Here is a 13292-nt window from a genome sequence, read left to right on the forward strand (position 1 = left end):
ATGTCTCAAGAATTCTTATTGATAGAATTCTTACAGTATAATTGCAAGTGCTCTCGAAGAAAAATGATGAGGTGAGAGCAGCTGTTGATGAAAGCAGAGTGGCGGTTGGAAACCTCACCTTCGAGTGCAGCTGGCAAAGGAGAGAAGGGGCATCAGTTTAGTAGGGTCACATAGACTCTACGAAGTCTAATTACTGAGGGCAGCAACATTGTAAGGGTAACAAAAAGAGCTTTTCTTATTTGACAGGAGAAGAACATCAAGAAAGGACCCGACCAGTGATTGTGGGAAGTTGTCTCCTACTAAACATTTCTGTAGAGCAAACTCTTGCTGAGAATCACTATGTACCAGGCAAAGTGCCAGGTGCCGAGGATACAAAGATAATAATTAAGAAAAGGTCATTGCCTTCGAGGATCTCCGAGTCTAACAGAAAGACACTCCTATAAACAAATGCCATACAGCAGGATCAGTGCCATAATGAGATGTAGTGCAGGTAGAGCAGGGACATTAGGAGAGATACTGCCAGTGCTACTTGAGGGCAGGCAGGTCAGGGAAGGCTGTACAGAAGAGATTACACTTGAGCTGAGTCCTGAAGGATGAGCAGGATTTTGCCAAATGAACAGTAGGAGGAAGATGAGAACAAGAATTGCCAAAAACACAGAAGTGCGCAAGCAGGGCAGGCCGGAGAAGTTGCTGGTGTTTCATAAAATTAGAGCAAGGTGGAGAGTAAAGATGGGCTAGAGAGGCTCTGCATTGGGGGTGCACAGGGCAGTGTTGGTCTAAGTGGGGTCCTACACCCGGGAGGCTTCTGAAAATGCAGACTCCCCCAAGCCCAATCCTATGTCCACATCAACAGATTGTTCACCTTAACCATTTTCTCTTCTTCCTGGATTAGACTACATTTCCCAGTTTCCTTTGCAGTCAGACTATACTCCCCAGGCTCCTTTGCAGTTGGACTACACATCCCAGCCTCCTTTTCATTTAGACTATATTTCCCAGTCTTCTTTAGAGTTAGGTGCACTCATGTCAATGGAATATGAATGGAAGTAAATACGTGCCATTTCCAGACCTGACCCATTAATAACTGCCCTGAATGTTCTCCATTACCTTGTCCTTCTCTCCATGTAGATGAAGGTGAGCACAGGGATCTTGGAAGCCACATGTTGAAGAAGGCAGAGCAACAACACTGAGGAAGCCCTGGGTCTCTGCATTATTGTTTAGAGAGGGTCGCTCACTGATCTGAAACACCAATATTTGAGCTTCATGGGAATAAGAAATAAAACTCTATTGTGCCTGAGCAATTCTAAATTTTGGGATTTGTTTGTTTTTGCAGCTAGTGTTACCCTAACTAATACAGCAGTTGACTTGACTTCTGAGAGAGGAATTCTCTGGAGAATCTGCCTTTTTAACAAGTACCCCAGAGAAGTTTGAGAGTCACTGATGTAGGGCAAAGAGGAGCCCACCACTCGTGAGTGGCAGACCAAGTAACATGATGCTATTTGCATTCTGGAATGGCAGTGAGAAAGCAGAATTTTACCTCTTTCTTCTTTGCCAAGGAGAGCAATCTACTGACTAAAAAGAAAAAGAAAACTGTGGTAAGAGAAAATTGAAGTTCAAGATGAGTAAAGAGATTATAACAAGCGCCAACCTGCTGTAAATGAGCTCAAGTCTCTTGGCCGGGACAAATTACACTCCAGGGAGTAGAGAACTCACCACTGATGCTGTAGAGTCTCTGCTGATAATCTTTAAGAAGCATGGAGACTGGGAGAGAAAATGGAACACTTGAGAAGCAAAAATGTAGCTTTTCTTAATGGGGAGAGGGGATGATTCTGCACGTTACAAAAGGGGGGATATCCTACCCACGTCATTCAGCTGAGTATTTAAGGTTGATTTGTGAGCACATGAAAAATGGAGAATCCTCTAGAAGCCCATGCAGCTTCTTAAAGAGCAAGTCACAACAAGGTAACGATATTCCCAGTTTGGTGATAGGCTTGCTAGATTACTATGTCAGGGAATTGTATTAGTTATGGTAGAGGCAAAGCATACCTCAGCTCAGTATTTGTCAAGGAATCTCATGAGAAATTTGTGCACAAGACAAAGCAAATTGTAACTTCAGCTGGTATGCATAGTAGGTGAATTTAGAACTGTTTCATGGCCATACCGGAAGATGCTGATCTACCTGTGTGAAAGTAAATCTCTAGTGAAAGGCCACAATCATTGTTCCATCTGACAATTTTACTAGCGATGCAGACATAGATAACTTGGTGAATAGTTAACCAATCTTCAGGTGACATGTGGAGAATGCATTAGTTGGCATAACAAGGCCCAAGGAATAGGCCGGGGCACCAAGATATGAGATGAAAGAGACAAATGGTAGGATCAAGCATGCGGGTCCAAACAATCCACCTGCACGGGTTCAGGGCTAAAGATGTAGTAGCTTCGGATTGAGAGAAAAATACGGGAATGTGGCACCAATGAGCAGTGTGGTTCAGCTGCTCAAAGCCCAGAATGGACTCAGAGATTCGCTGTGAGGCCTCTGGGCTTAGCTGAGTCCTGTGTGCAGTTATCTGAAGGGTGACAGGAGCAGAGGGGCCCATGCAGGTTTCACGGGGTCTCTGTTGGGCCGATTTTGGGTCCATGTGAGCATGAACTCCCTGCAACCATCTTGCTGCTGTCCCAAGGGATGGGCTGCTCAGGAGACAGGAGCACTTGTCAAGGGACATGACCAAGTGGAAAGAGAAAGTCCCTCAGCGGGACATCATGGAAGGAATGAAGGGTATTTGACCACTAGGTAAATAAATAAATAAATAAATAAATAAATAAATAAATAAATAAATAGTAAAAGTCCTTCCAAATATATAGTAGCTGCTAATACCGGCTGTCATTTTTTTTTTTTTTTTTGAGAACTTAAAACGTGCCAGGCCCAGTGCTAAGTGGGCTCAAAAGCCCTGTATTAGTTTCCTTTTGCCGCTGTAACAAATTACTAGAAAATTAGTGGCTTAAAACAATACAAATGGTTCTGGAGGTCAGAAGTCCAAAGTCACAGTGTCTGTAGGGCTATGTCCCTTCTGGAAGTTCTAGGGGAGGATCCTTTCTCTTGCCTTTTTTGGCTTCAAGAGCCTGTCTGCCTTCCTAGGCTTCTGGCCCCTTCCTGTGTCTTCAAAGTCAGCATACCGTCTTCAAATCTCTGTCTACCCTTCTTTCTCTCTGCTTCTGGTATCATATCTCTTCTGACCTTGATCCTCTTACCTCCCTCTCTGAAGGACCCTTGTGGTTATATTATTTTGGGCTCACCCAGATAATCTAAATTCAACTCCCCATCTCAAGGGCCTTAGCTTAATCACATCTGTCAAGTTCCTTTTGCCTTGCAAGGTACCATGCCCACAGGTTTGGGAGAACGGGATGATGACATCTCTGCGGGGGTGGGGGAATTCTCATTGTGTCGACCACAAGCTCGATTTGTGTATATCGTCTCATTTAATTTAATCCCTCACTGTCTTGAAGATTTGGGCATTAGTTCCACTTAACAGATGGAGAATCAGAGCTGCAGGAGGGTTAAGTAACACACTGCACCACCGTAAAACAGTGCGGCTGGGCTTCGAACTGGGAGCTGACTCTAAAAGCTGGGATTGTTACCAGCCTGATGCTGCAGTGCACGTAATATTATCATTCTTAGAGCCCATAATTCTGAGCACTAATAATCATTTGTATTTAATGGTGTTAATTTAGTGGTGACATTAATGCAGCTTGTTTTTCTAAAACGTCACTTAAGTCAGACATTTCCAGCGACTCTGAAATTGTCAGAGACTCTGAATTGCCGGAGAAACTGGCCTCCCCTGGTTTCTCCTCAGCATCCCCAGCCTGTAGCAATTCCCCCTCCTGGATTTTGTCACCTTGGGCCTCCTCGGCTACAGGAGTTTGGAACGGTGTTATTTTCTGAATTCAGATCTGACAATCTTTGTAGACTAAAGGTTACACAGCTGTAAAAGTTTGTTTTTAACCCAAAGTAACAGCATTGTCAGGCAGAGTGTAAAGAGATTCCCAGAAATGCAGGTTAAGAACCTAGCGATTCAGCAAGGCAGCGGGAGCAGCATTGCGGCGGTGGCATTTAGGTCCCAGGGCAGACGTAAAAGTGGCAGCATCTGGTTGAAGCCTGCTTTCCCCCAGCACTGGAGCTCAGTCCCTGCAGCGATGGGCAGTGGAGGTGTCTCCTGCTGAGGACTTCTGGGCTGGAACATTTCTTCCAACATCTGAACATCCACAGCCTCATCCACCCCACTGTGAAACTGAGAGAGAGAGACAAGCCAGTGGTCCTGTTTACACATGAGACCCCGAGGCTCAGAGCTGTGCGCCAGGTCACCTGACCAACTCGTGGCAGAGACTGGACCCAAAGTCAAAGGCCCTGGGTTCTAGTCTTGGCTCTGCCACTAGCTGCCGCTCTGGGACAATAAGTGCAGCAATGAGCATGTCATGCCTTTCTCGGGTCATCCTTCCAGGGTACTCCCAGTTGACCATTAGGAACACAGTGTGTCGTCACTGTCTGCACCCCACCTGTAGCCAGTTCTCAACTGTGCTTGATGGTGCCGGGCTGGGCCCTGGGTCAGAGCTGAGTTGGGGTGAGCTGAGCCTAGCCTGGCTGGAGAGAGGCCCCAGGCACGTGTCGGGGAGGGGGTCTCCGACGACACCAGGAATTATTTGCCAGCAAGAGATTCCACAGGGTAGAGGAAGGGCTTGGCTGGGGGTGGACCCTGTGAACTGACTGGGATGCTGAGCCGTGGCTGTTTGGCTGGAGAGGACGGAAGAGCCCCGAGTCCATGGGGTCCAGTTCTATTCAATTGCTGGGACCCAGCTGGCCCTCCTGGCGGGTGGTTTCTAGACGGTTCGTACAGCAGTGTGATGGTGGCTTTTATCAAGCTTATGCAATAAGGGTGGTGTTGATTGGGCACCTTAGAGTCTAGAAGGAAAGGTTTTGAATAAATTGTTTATGCACCGGGCTAGAATGGACAGAAACTGCCCTTACTAAAAACCTATTTTATGCCTGGCACTGGCTGGGTGTTCACTGACCCTTAGTGAAACATTTCCCAACAGGAGACTTGATTTCTTAAAAGTAACATTCTGTTGCTGACTTGAGCTTTTTGTTTAGCTTGTGGTCCACTAGGATTCTTAGATCTTCCTTTCTCCACACTTGCACCTACCTTTTGTATAGTTGCCATCTTTCCCTGGAATATTTCCTTCTCAACACTCAACATTCCTGTGACAAAAGGGTGGAGACAGAGGAAATAATTTTTTAAATGTTCAGTCGATTTTGTTTTTTTCCTTTTTTCTCCTAAACAGCTTTATTGAGTTATAATTTACAGACCATAACATTTACCCATTTTAAGTGTGCAATTCAATCAATTTTAGTAAATTTACAGAGATGTGCAACCATCACCACAAGCCATTTTAGAACATTTCCATCACCAGAGGGAATAATTTAAGGGCACAATACAAGAAATATGGGTTTATTCAACCTGCTTGAACATGCATTTCTGAAATTATTGTACTTAAAATCTGTCAGCAAATTTTGAGTTACTTCATGGTATACTTTTGCAAAAAAAGCAAAATGAAGTGGAAGGAAGAATTTCTGTGCCTGAAATCTTAAGAAACCATTATCCATTTTGCAGATCACTTCATTAATAAACAGATTATTACAAAAGTAATTATTTTAGAGATGGCAAGTGCCATTAGCTAATACTATGTTGTTGTCTACTGGGACTTATAAAAAGTCTTTTTAATTTGCTCTTCAGAAATCACTTACACCCACAAAACCACTTCAGTCAACGAAATACATCTAGGTATGGGCAAACCTTAGTTACCATGGCAAAAACAACTTTATCTTTTTACCTTTTTAATTTGCTTCCAGTGAGATTTTCTTTCCTCCCCAGAAATCCCTATTTTTGGAAGGGCTTGTCTGGTGAAGTCCATCCCTCTGTAAAAGTGGCCACCCCTCTGGCATGGAAGGCACCATTGAGCAGTCTTCTGATCCTTTAGGGGTGACACATACACTCAATAATGAATGCCCGGATGGTTTTATTGTAAGTACCCATTTTTGAAAGCCCAATAGTTAGAAGGTTCAGAATTGTTTGCTGGCTCCTCTTTTAGGTACCTTTGCTTGGATGGGCTGACCCCTCTAATAGGAATTATTGCATGGGGTAAACCCCTTTTCTTCTAATCTTACGTTCTGTCCTCCTTATGCTATGAATCCATTGAACATAGAGAGTGGTTTATTCCCAAGTAGAAGAGAAATCATTCTTCCAATAAAGGCATAGGAAAGGTACGATCCTAGGTTGGAAGCTCTTAAAATGCTCTCAAGTTCTATTTGTAAGAGTGTATTGGGGTTAGACGCTGTACTGCTGTCTGATTTTTGTTAGAAAGAGACAAACGCCCAGAAACAAAATTGCATCAGAGACTTACTTAGTATTTATTTGTAAGATTAAAATATGAAGTCATTATACATTCAGAGAAGTGCACAATATCAAGGATGCCTCCTGATAAATGTTTACATAGGGAACACGCTCTGATCAAGACAGAGAACACTGCACACAGTCCTAAAGTCCCCGTGTGCCCTGCCCAGCATTCCCTCCACAGGGACACTCTGTTGACAGAGCAGTCAACATCTATCTTCTGTCAAAAATATATTTGTGTTGCCATGTAAATGGAATCACACAGTTCAGTAGACCCCTCTTATCCATGGTTTCACTTTCTGAGGCTTCTATTTCTGTGGTTTCAATTACTCAAGGTCAACTGGTGTCTGGAAGAAGATAGTCCTCCTGACATACCGTTAGAAGGTCAATAACAGCTGAATGCTATGTCATAACACCTACATCGTGCCCCTCATTTTAGCTCATTACATAGACATTTCCTCATCTCATATCATCACAAGAAGGATGAATCCAGTACAATAAGCTATTGAGAGAGAGAGAAACAGAGAGAGAGAGAGGGAGAGACCACATTCGCATAACTTTTTATTATAGTATATTGTTATTACTCTCATATCTTATTATTAGTTATTGTTATTAACCCCTTAATGTGCCTAATTTATAAATTAAATTTTGTCATAGGTATGTATGTATAGGAAAACAAACATATTACATGCAGGTTTGATACTATCCATGGTTTCAGGCCTCCACTGGGGGTCTTGGAACATACCCCTGAGGATAAGGGGGAGTACTGTATGTATCTTTTTGTATCTGACTTTTCTCACTCAACATAAGCATCTGTGAAATTCATCTATGTTGTTGCCTATAGCAGTAGTTTAGTTTTTACACTGTTGTATATAGTATTTCCATTGTATGACGATACTATGGTATAGTTAGCCTTTCTATTATTGAGGGACATTGGGGTAGTTTCTAGTTTTGTTTTGTTTTTTTTCTAGTTTTTATCTATTAGGGATAGTGTCCCTATAAACGTTTCTAAAACCCAAAACAAAAAAGATTATTTATTTTGAGAAAGAGAGAGAGAGAGAGAGAAAGTGAGTAAAAGAGGGCACAGAGAGAGAGAGAGAGAGAGAGAGAGAGAGAGAGAGAATCCCAAGCAAGCTCCATGCTGTCTGCACAGAGTCCAACATGGGCTTTGATTCCATGAACCACGAGATCATGACCTGAGATCAAGAGTCAGACGCTCAACCAACTGAACACAGGTTCCCCTCTATGAACACTTTTTACACATTTTTCTGTGCACCTAGGTAGGCATATCTATTAGAGTAGAATTGCTGAATCAAGGGAATGCAATGTTTAGTTTTAGTGGATAGGATAATTAAGACTTTCTAATTATTCTTGTGTCAATATTTTCAGGTTTTGATTTTATAAAAAGAATTTGTCCATTTCATCTAAATTATAAAATTATTGGCATGAAGTTATTTGTAGTTATTTTCTCATTGCCCCTTTGATGACTATGTGAATTTCTAGGGATGACACCTTTTTTCATTAGTGATATTAATAGTGTGTTCTTTTTTTTCTTGATCAATCTTTCCAGGGATTTGTACATTTTACTATTCTTTTCAAAGAACCAATTTTTGACTTAGTTTATTTTTCTCTATTCTATATTTTTTCTATTTCATTTTTGCTCATATCTTTATTATTTCTTTCCTTCTAATTAATTTACCTTAAATTTGATGTTGTTTTCCAACTCCTGGAGGTAGTCACTAGATCACTGATTTTCCACCATTATTTTTTTCTAAAATATATATTTAAAGGCCTAAATTGTTTCCTTAGGTTTAGTTGAAGCTCTATGCTACAAATTTTTGACATGTTTCTTCTTCATTATTATCCAGTTCAGAGTATTTTCTAATTTCCATGGAAATTTCTAATTTCTGATTTGGCTTGTGAATCATGGGTTATTTAGAAGTGTTGCTTAATAATTTCCAAACATTTGAGGATTTTAAGTGTTTCATATTATTTCTAGGATTTTTCCCACTCTATTAAGAGGACATACTCTGTTTAATTTCAATCCTTTGCAATTTATTGACATCTGCCTTGTTATTCAGAATATGGTTTATTTTGTTAAATGTGCCATGAACCCTTGAAAATAATGTAATCTGGGGTGCTTGGGTGGCTCAGTTGGTTGAGTGTCCGACTATTGATTTCAACTCAGATCATGATCCTGGGGTTGTGGGATCAAGCCCTGCATCAGGCTCTGCACTGACATCATGGAACCTGCCTGGGATTCTCTCTCTTTCTCTCTCTCTGCCCCTTCCTCCCCCCGACCCCCCCGTAAATAAATAAACATTTAAAAAATAATGTAATCCTGCTCTTGTTGGGTTCAGTGTTTTACATATGTAAACAAGGTCAAGTTTGTTTATCAGGCGGTTCAAGTCCCCTTTATCTTGACTGATTCATTGTCTGATTAGTCTATCAGTTGTTGAAAATGGATTTGAAATCTTCAACTATGCTATTGGATTTACTTGTTTTTCCCTTTAGTTCTGTCTGAGCTCTGCATGTTTTAAGTTTTCTTTTCAGATACATAGACATTTCGTATTATTAAATTTTCCTGTTGAATTGAATTTTTGTTATTGTGAAATGCTTCACTTTATCTCTGGGAATACTTCTTGCCTTAAACTCTTGCTTTGTCTGATAACAGTATAGATAAGCCAGCTCTCTTTTGGTTAGTGTTTCCTAGGCATATTGACTTTCAATATTTATGTGTCTGTCTTCCATAAGCAACATATAGTTGGGTCTTGCTGTTTTGTCTTGTTTTTCTGGTCTGACAGTCTTTTCATTTTAATTGGATAATTGAGTCCACTTATGTTTAACAAATTCCAAAATTTTTTGCTGTTAATTCTATCATCTTATTATTTGTTTTAAATTTGCTTTATCTGGTTTTTGTTCTTGTTTTCTTTTCTGCTGCCTTCTTTTAATAAAATGCTTTTCAATATTCTAATTCCTCCATTAGTGTGTTAGTTATAAATTCTTTTATTATTTATTTAGTGTTACCCTAGGGCAGGGGTTGGCATACTTTTTTTTTTCTGTGAAGAGACAGATGGTAAATATTTTAGGTGTAGAGGGACGTACACAGCCTCTGACTCCCTCCTCCCCCTCTCCTCTTTCCCTCCTCCTCCTTCTTCAACTATTCTTTAAAAATGCAAAACCAGGGCACTCGGGTAGCAAAGCTGGGTTAGGGGATTAGGTGGGTTAAGCGTCTGATTCTTGATTTTGGCTCAGGTCATGATCTCATGGTTTGTGAGTGAGTGAATTTGAGCTCCACATCAGGCTCTGCGCTGACAGTGCAGAGCCTGCTTGGGATTCTTTCTCTTTCTCTGCCCCTCCCCCCGCTGCTCACATGTCTGCTCTCTCTCTTTCTCTCTCTCAAAATAAATAAATAAACCTTAAAAAATTAAAAAATAAAAATGCAAAACCATTCTTAGCTCCCAAGCTGTTTAAAATAGGCTTTGGGCTGGATTTGGATGTGGGTGATAATTTGCCTAACTCTGCTATAAATACACCATATGCCTTCACAGAATCTACTATTCAGTTAATAATTTTACTACTTCCTGGACAGTATGTGGACCTTACAACACCTTAATACCATTTACCCAACTCCGTTGTTCCTTTTCTCCTGTTTTGATCATGTATTTGACTTCTTTATACATTTGAAATCCCATAAGACATAATAATTTTTGTTGTTTTAAATAGTCAATACTCATTTTGATTTGCTCTTATATTTACCACATATGGTGCTCTCTATTGCTTTCTGCATTACTTTTCTTCCAAGTGGGATTGTTTTATCAGAATAACTTCCCTTAGTATTTCTTTTCATGTATATCTATTGATAATGCATTTTCTTATTTTTTATTTGCTTGGCATTTTTATTTGTCTTCATTTTTAAGGGTATTTCCACTGGATGTAGGATTCTAGACTGGCAGTTACTTCCTCCCCCTCCACAGCCTTTTAGCTCTGTCATTCTATTGTCTTTTGCCTTCTATTGTTTGTGTACAATGGGTCTTATTACTGCTCCTGTTGAATTTTTTTCTCCCCTGACTATTTTAAGATGTTTCTTTTTATCTTTAAGTTTTTGAAGCTTTACTATAATGTGCCTTTGTGCAGTTTTGTTTGATTTTGCGTGCTTGTGTTTGTTAATGCTTCTTGAATCTGTATATTCTTGGTATTTGGCTCTTCAAATACTGATCCTGGCCCATCTGCTTTCTTCTGGGATTCAAATTCCACACATGCGGGTTGTTTTCACTATATCTTTGTTTTCACTGTATCTTTGTTTTCACTGTATCTTTGATGCTCTTTTCCTCTTTCTTTTTTCTTTCTCTGTCCCTCTTTTTGTGTATATATATATGTATATGTGTGTTTAATCTGTTTTTTTCTGTTTCAATTTGAATATTTTTCTACTGATCTATTTTCCAATTTACTAATTCTCTTTTCTGTTGTGTCTAATCTGCTGTTAAACCTATCTCTTGCTTATTTATTGAACCCTTAGTTTTAGTTATGAAATTTCCCAGATCTAGAATTTTTGTTTGCTTCTTTTAGAATGGATTCCAGGTTTCTATCTTTCCATCTACTTGTTTGAATATATTAATGCTAGGTTTATAGTCTTTGATAACTACAGTATCTGGGTCACCTATATGTTTTTCTACAGTCTTTTGTTTTTTAATTTGGTTTTATTTCCTAGCAAGCTGTATAATTTTTGATTGAATGCTAGATATTGAGAACGAAGAATTACTGAGGGTCTGGATAATTTTGTCTTCCTTTGGAAAGGAATTTTTTTTTTCCTAGCAGGCAGAACACCTTGATCCTGTCAGGAATTGAGATACTTTGAAGCTGTATTTCAGGCTTTGTGAGGGCTGGTCTCTGCCTGGCTTGTCTTGTCTCTTAGGGTATAATCCTTCATCTGTCTCAATAAAAATCTAGGTTATTCATGGCAATGTCTTCTCTTTGGTGGGCTGTAAACATCAATATTTTTTCTCCTTAGCACTTGGAGACTGCTCAAACTCTGACTGGTTTTTCAGCCTTTTAGAAGCTGTTTACTGCTTAGTTTCTTGGCTGCTTGCCTATCATGTGGAAAGCTTAGGAATGAGAAAATTCCTTGAGGGGAAATCAAATACAGAATGCCTGGCTTATTTCTATACAGGCTTTTCCTCCAGGATAAGGGTTCCCTATGTTCTGGCTACTCCTTGAGAACTGGCAAATGCCCGGAAGGGAAAACATGAGGGAAACTTAGGTTTTACTCACTGCATTTCCCTTTTCTCCAGAATCTTGGCATCTAAGGTCCTGCCTGCTTTTAATCTCTGATGACTTTTAACAGCTATTTTATGCAATATATTTAGCTTTTATAGTTGCTCTCTGTCAAAGACTCTAGAGATTTATTGTTTGTTCGTTTTTGAATTTTGAGATTCATATTTTATTTACAAGCAAATGAAGGATGTCTCCTAATGGGTGCCTGGGTGGCTCAGTCAGTTGAGCGACCTACTCTTGGTTTTGATTCAGGTCGTGATCTCATGGTTTGTGAGTTCGAGCCCCACATCAGGCTCTGTGCTGACAGTGTGGAGCCTGTTTAGGATTCTCTCTCTTTCTCTGCCCCTCCTCAGCTGGCTCTTGCACTCTCTTTCTGTCTCTCAAAATAATAATAATAATAATAATAATAATAATAATAATAAAGGATGTCTCCTGTAATGCTAATATGGGACAAGAAGAGTAATATGAAGAAGTAGTTGCTGGCTCCACAGTGATGTGTGAAAGGAGCCCATGCCACTTGAAAAAAAAATTTTTTTTAATGTTTTTATTTATTTTTGAGACAGAGAGAGACAGAGCTTGAGCAGGGGAGGGGCAGAGAGAGAGAGGGAGACACAGAATCCAAAGTAGGCTCCAGGCTCTGAGCTGTCAGCACAGACAGTGGGGTTTGAGTTCGATGCGGGGCTTGAACTCACGGACTGTGAGATCATGACCTGAGCTGAAGTCAGACGCTTAACCGACTGAGCCACCCAGGTGCCCCAGCCACTTTTTTTTTTTTAAACAATGGTTTTGCCATTAAAAAGGGGGAAAAAATCCACATGATTTCTTCATGATGCACATATGAAAGAATCAAAACAAAAACGAGTTTTCAAAACTCTACAGTTTCCAGTCAAATGTGTGAGGTGGCCAGAATGTCATTTTCATTCAGTGACTGCCCCTTCTCCCCAAGAGCAATAGCCTCTGAGCAACTAACTGACTTAATGCTCATTGAGGGTATCTGCCTGAGGAATGGAGAGACCCCGATCCTTCAGAGCCTGGTCTGCTCCTCTACCCTTTGTTCTCCCAGGATTTCTTCAACGGACACTTGCCGGTGGGGTGTATCGCTCTGCATTTCCAAGTCTGTTTCTCTTAGTAGGACCACATTTCCTCTTCTGACCACAAAAATCCCTTGAGGAATATCACTGTACTTTTTCACCCAATAAATATGCTCCAAAGTCTGAAAGGTAGCACTAAATTAGCAAATTTATCAATGCTTCTTATAAAACTAATAAGTGTCCTTCCGTCTCAAAGCAAGATCAAGTGCTTTTTGTCCACGTCCTTGGTGAGCCTGGTGGTGCTGGGCATATAGTTCATTCTGAGCTGAGATAAGACTGTAGTGTAGAGTGGAGGTGAGCTAGCGCATCTAACACCTCCTTCTTCCTACCGTAGTTACCGCCTGGCAAGACTGGGACAGGAACCCTGACCAGGAATAGCATGTCTGTCCCAGTTTTAGCAGCCGAGGCCTACTGGAAACCCCTCTAGAGATTTGTTAGTTTTTTACTTTTTAAAGTTTATTTATTTTGAGAAAGAGACAGAGTGAGT

General features: G+C 40.6%; 1 pseudogene; it reads right to left on the minus strand.

Annotated features, from left to right (window-relative positions):
* Positions 1 to 12688: 12688 nt before the first annotated feature.
* LOC106986818 (U6 snRNA-associated Sm-like protein LSm1) lies at positions 12689 to 13064 on the minus strand (annotated as a pseudogene).
* Between the last annotated feature and the right edge of the window lie 228 nt (positions 13065 to 13292).

Source organism: Acinonyx jubatus, chromosome A3, assembly GCF_027475565.1.
Source record: "Acinonyx jubatus isolate Ajub_Pintada_27869175 chromosome A3, VMU_Ajub_asm_v1.0, whole genome shotgun sequence".
NCBI classification, from domain to species: domain Eukaryota; kingdom Metazoa; phylum Chordata; class Mammalia; order Carnivora; family Felidae; genus Acinonyx; species Acinonyx jubatus.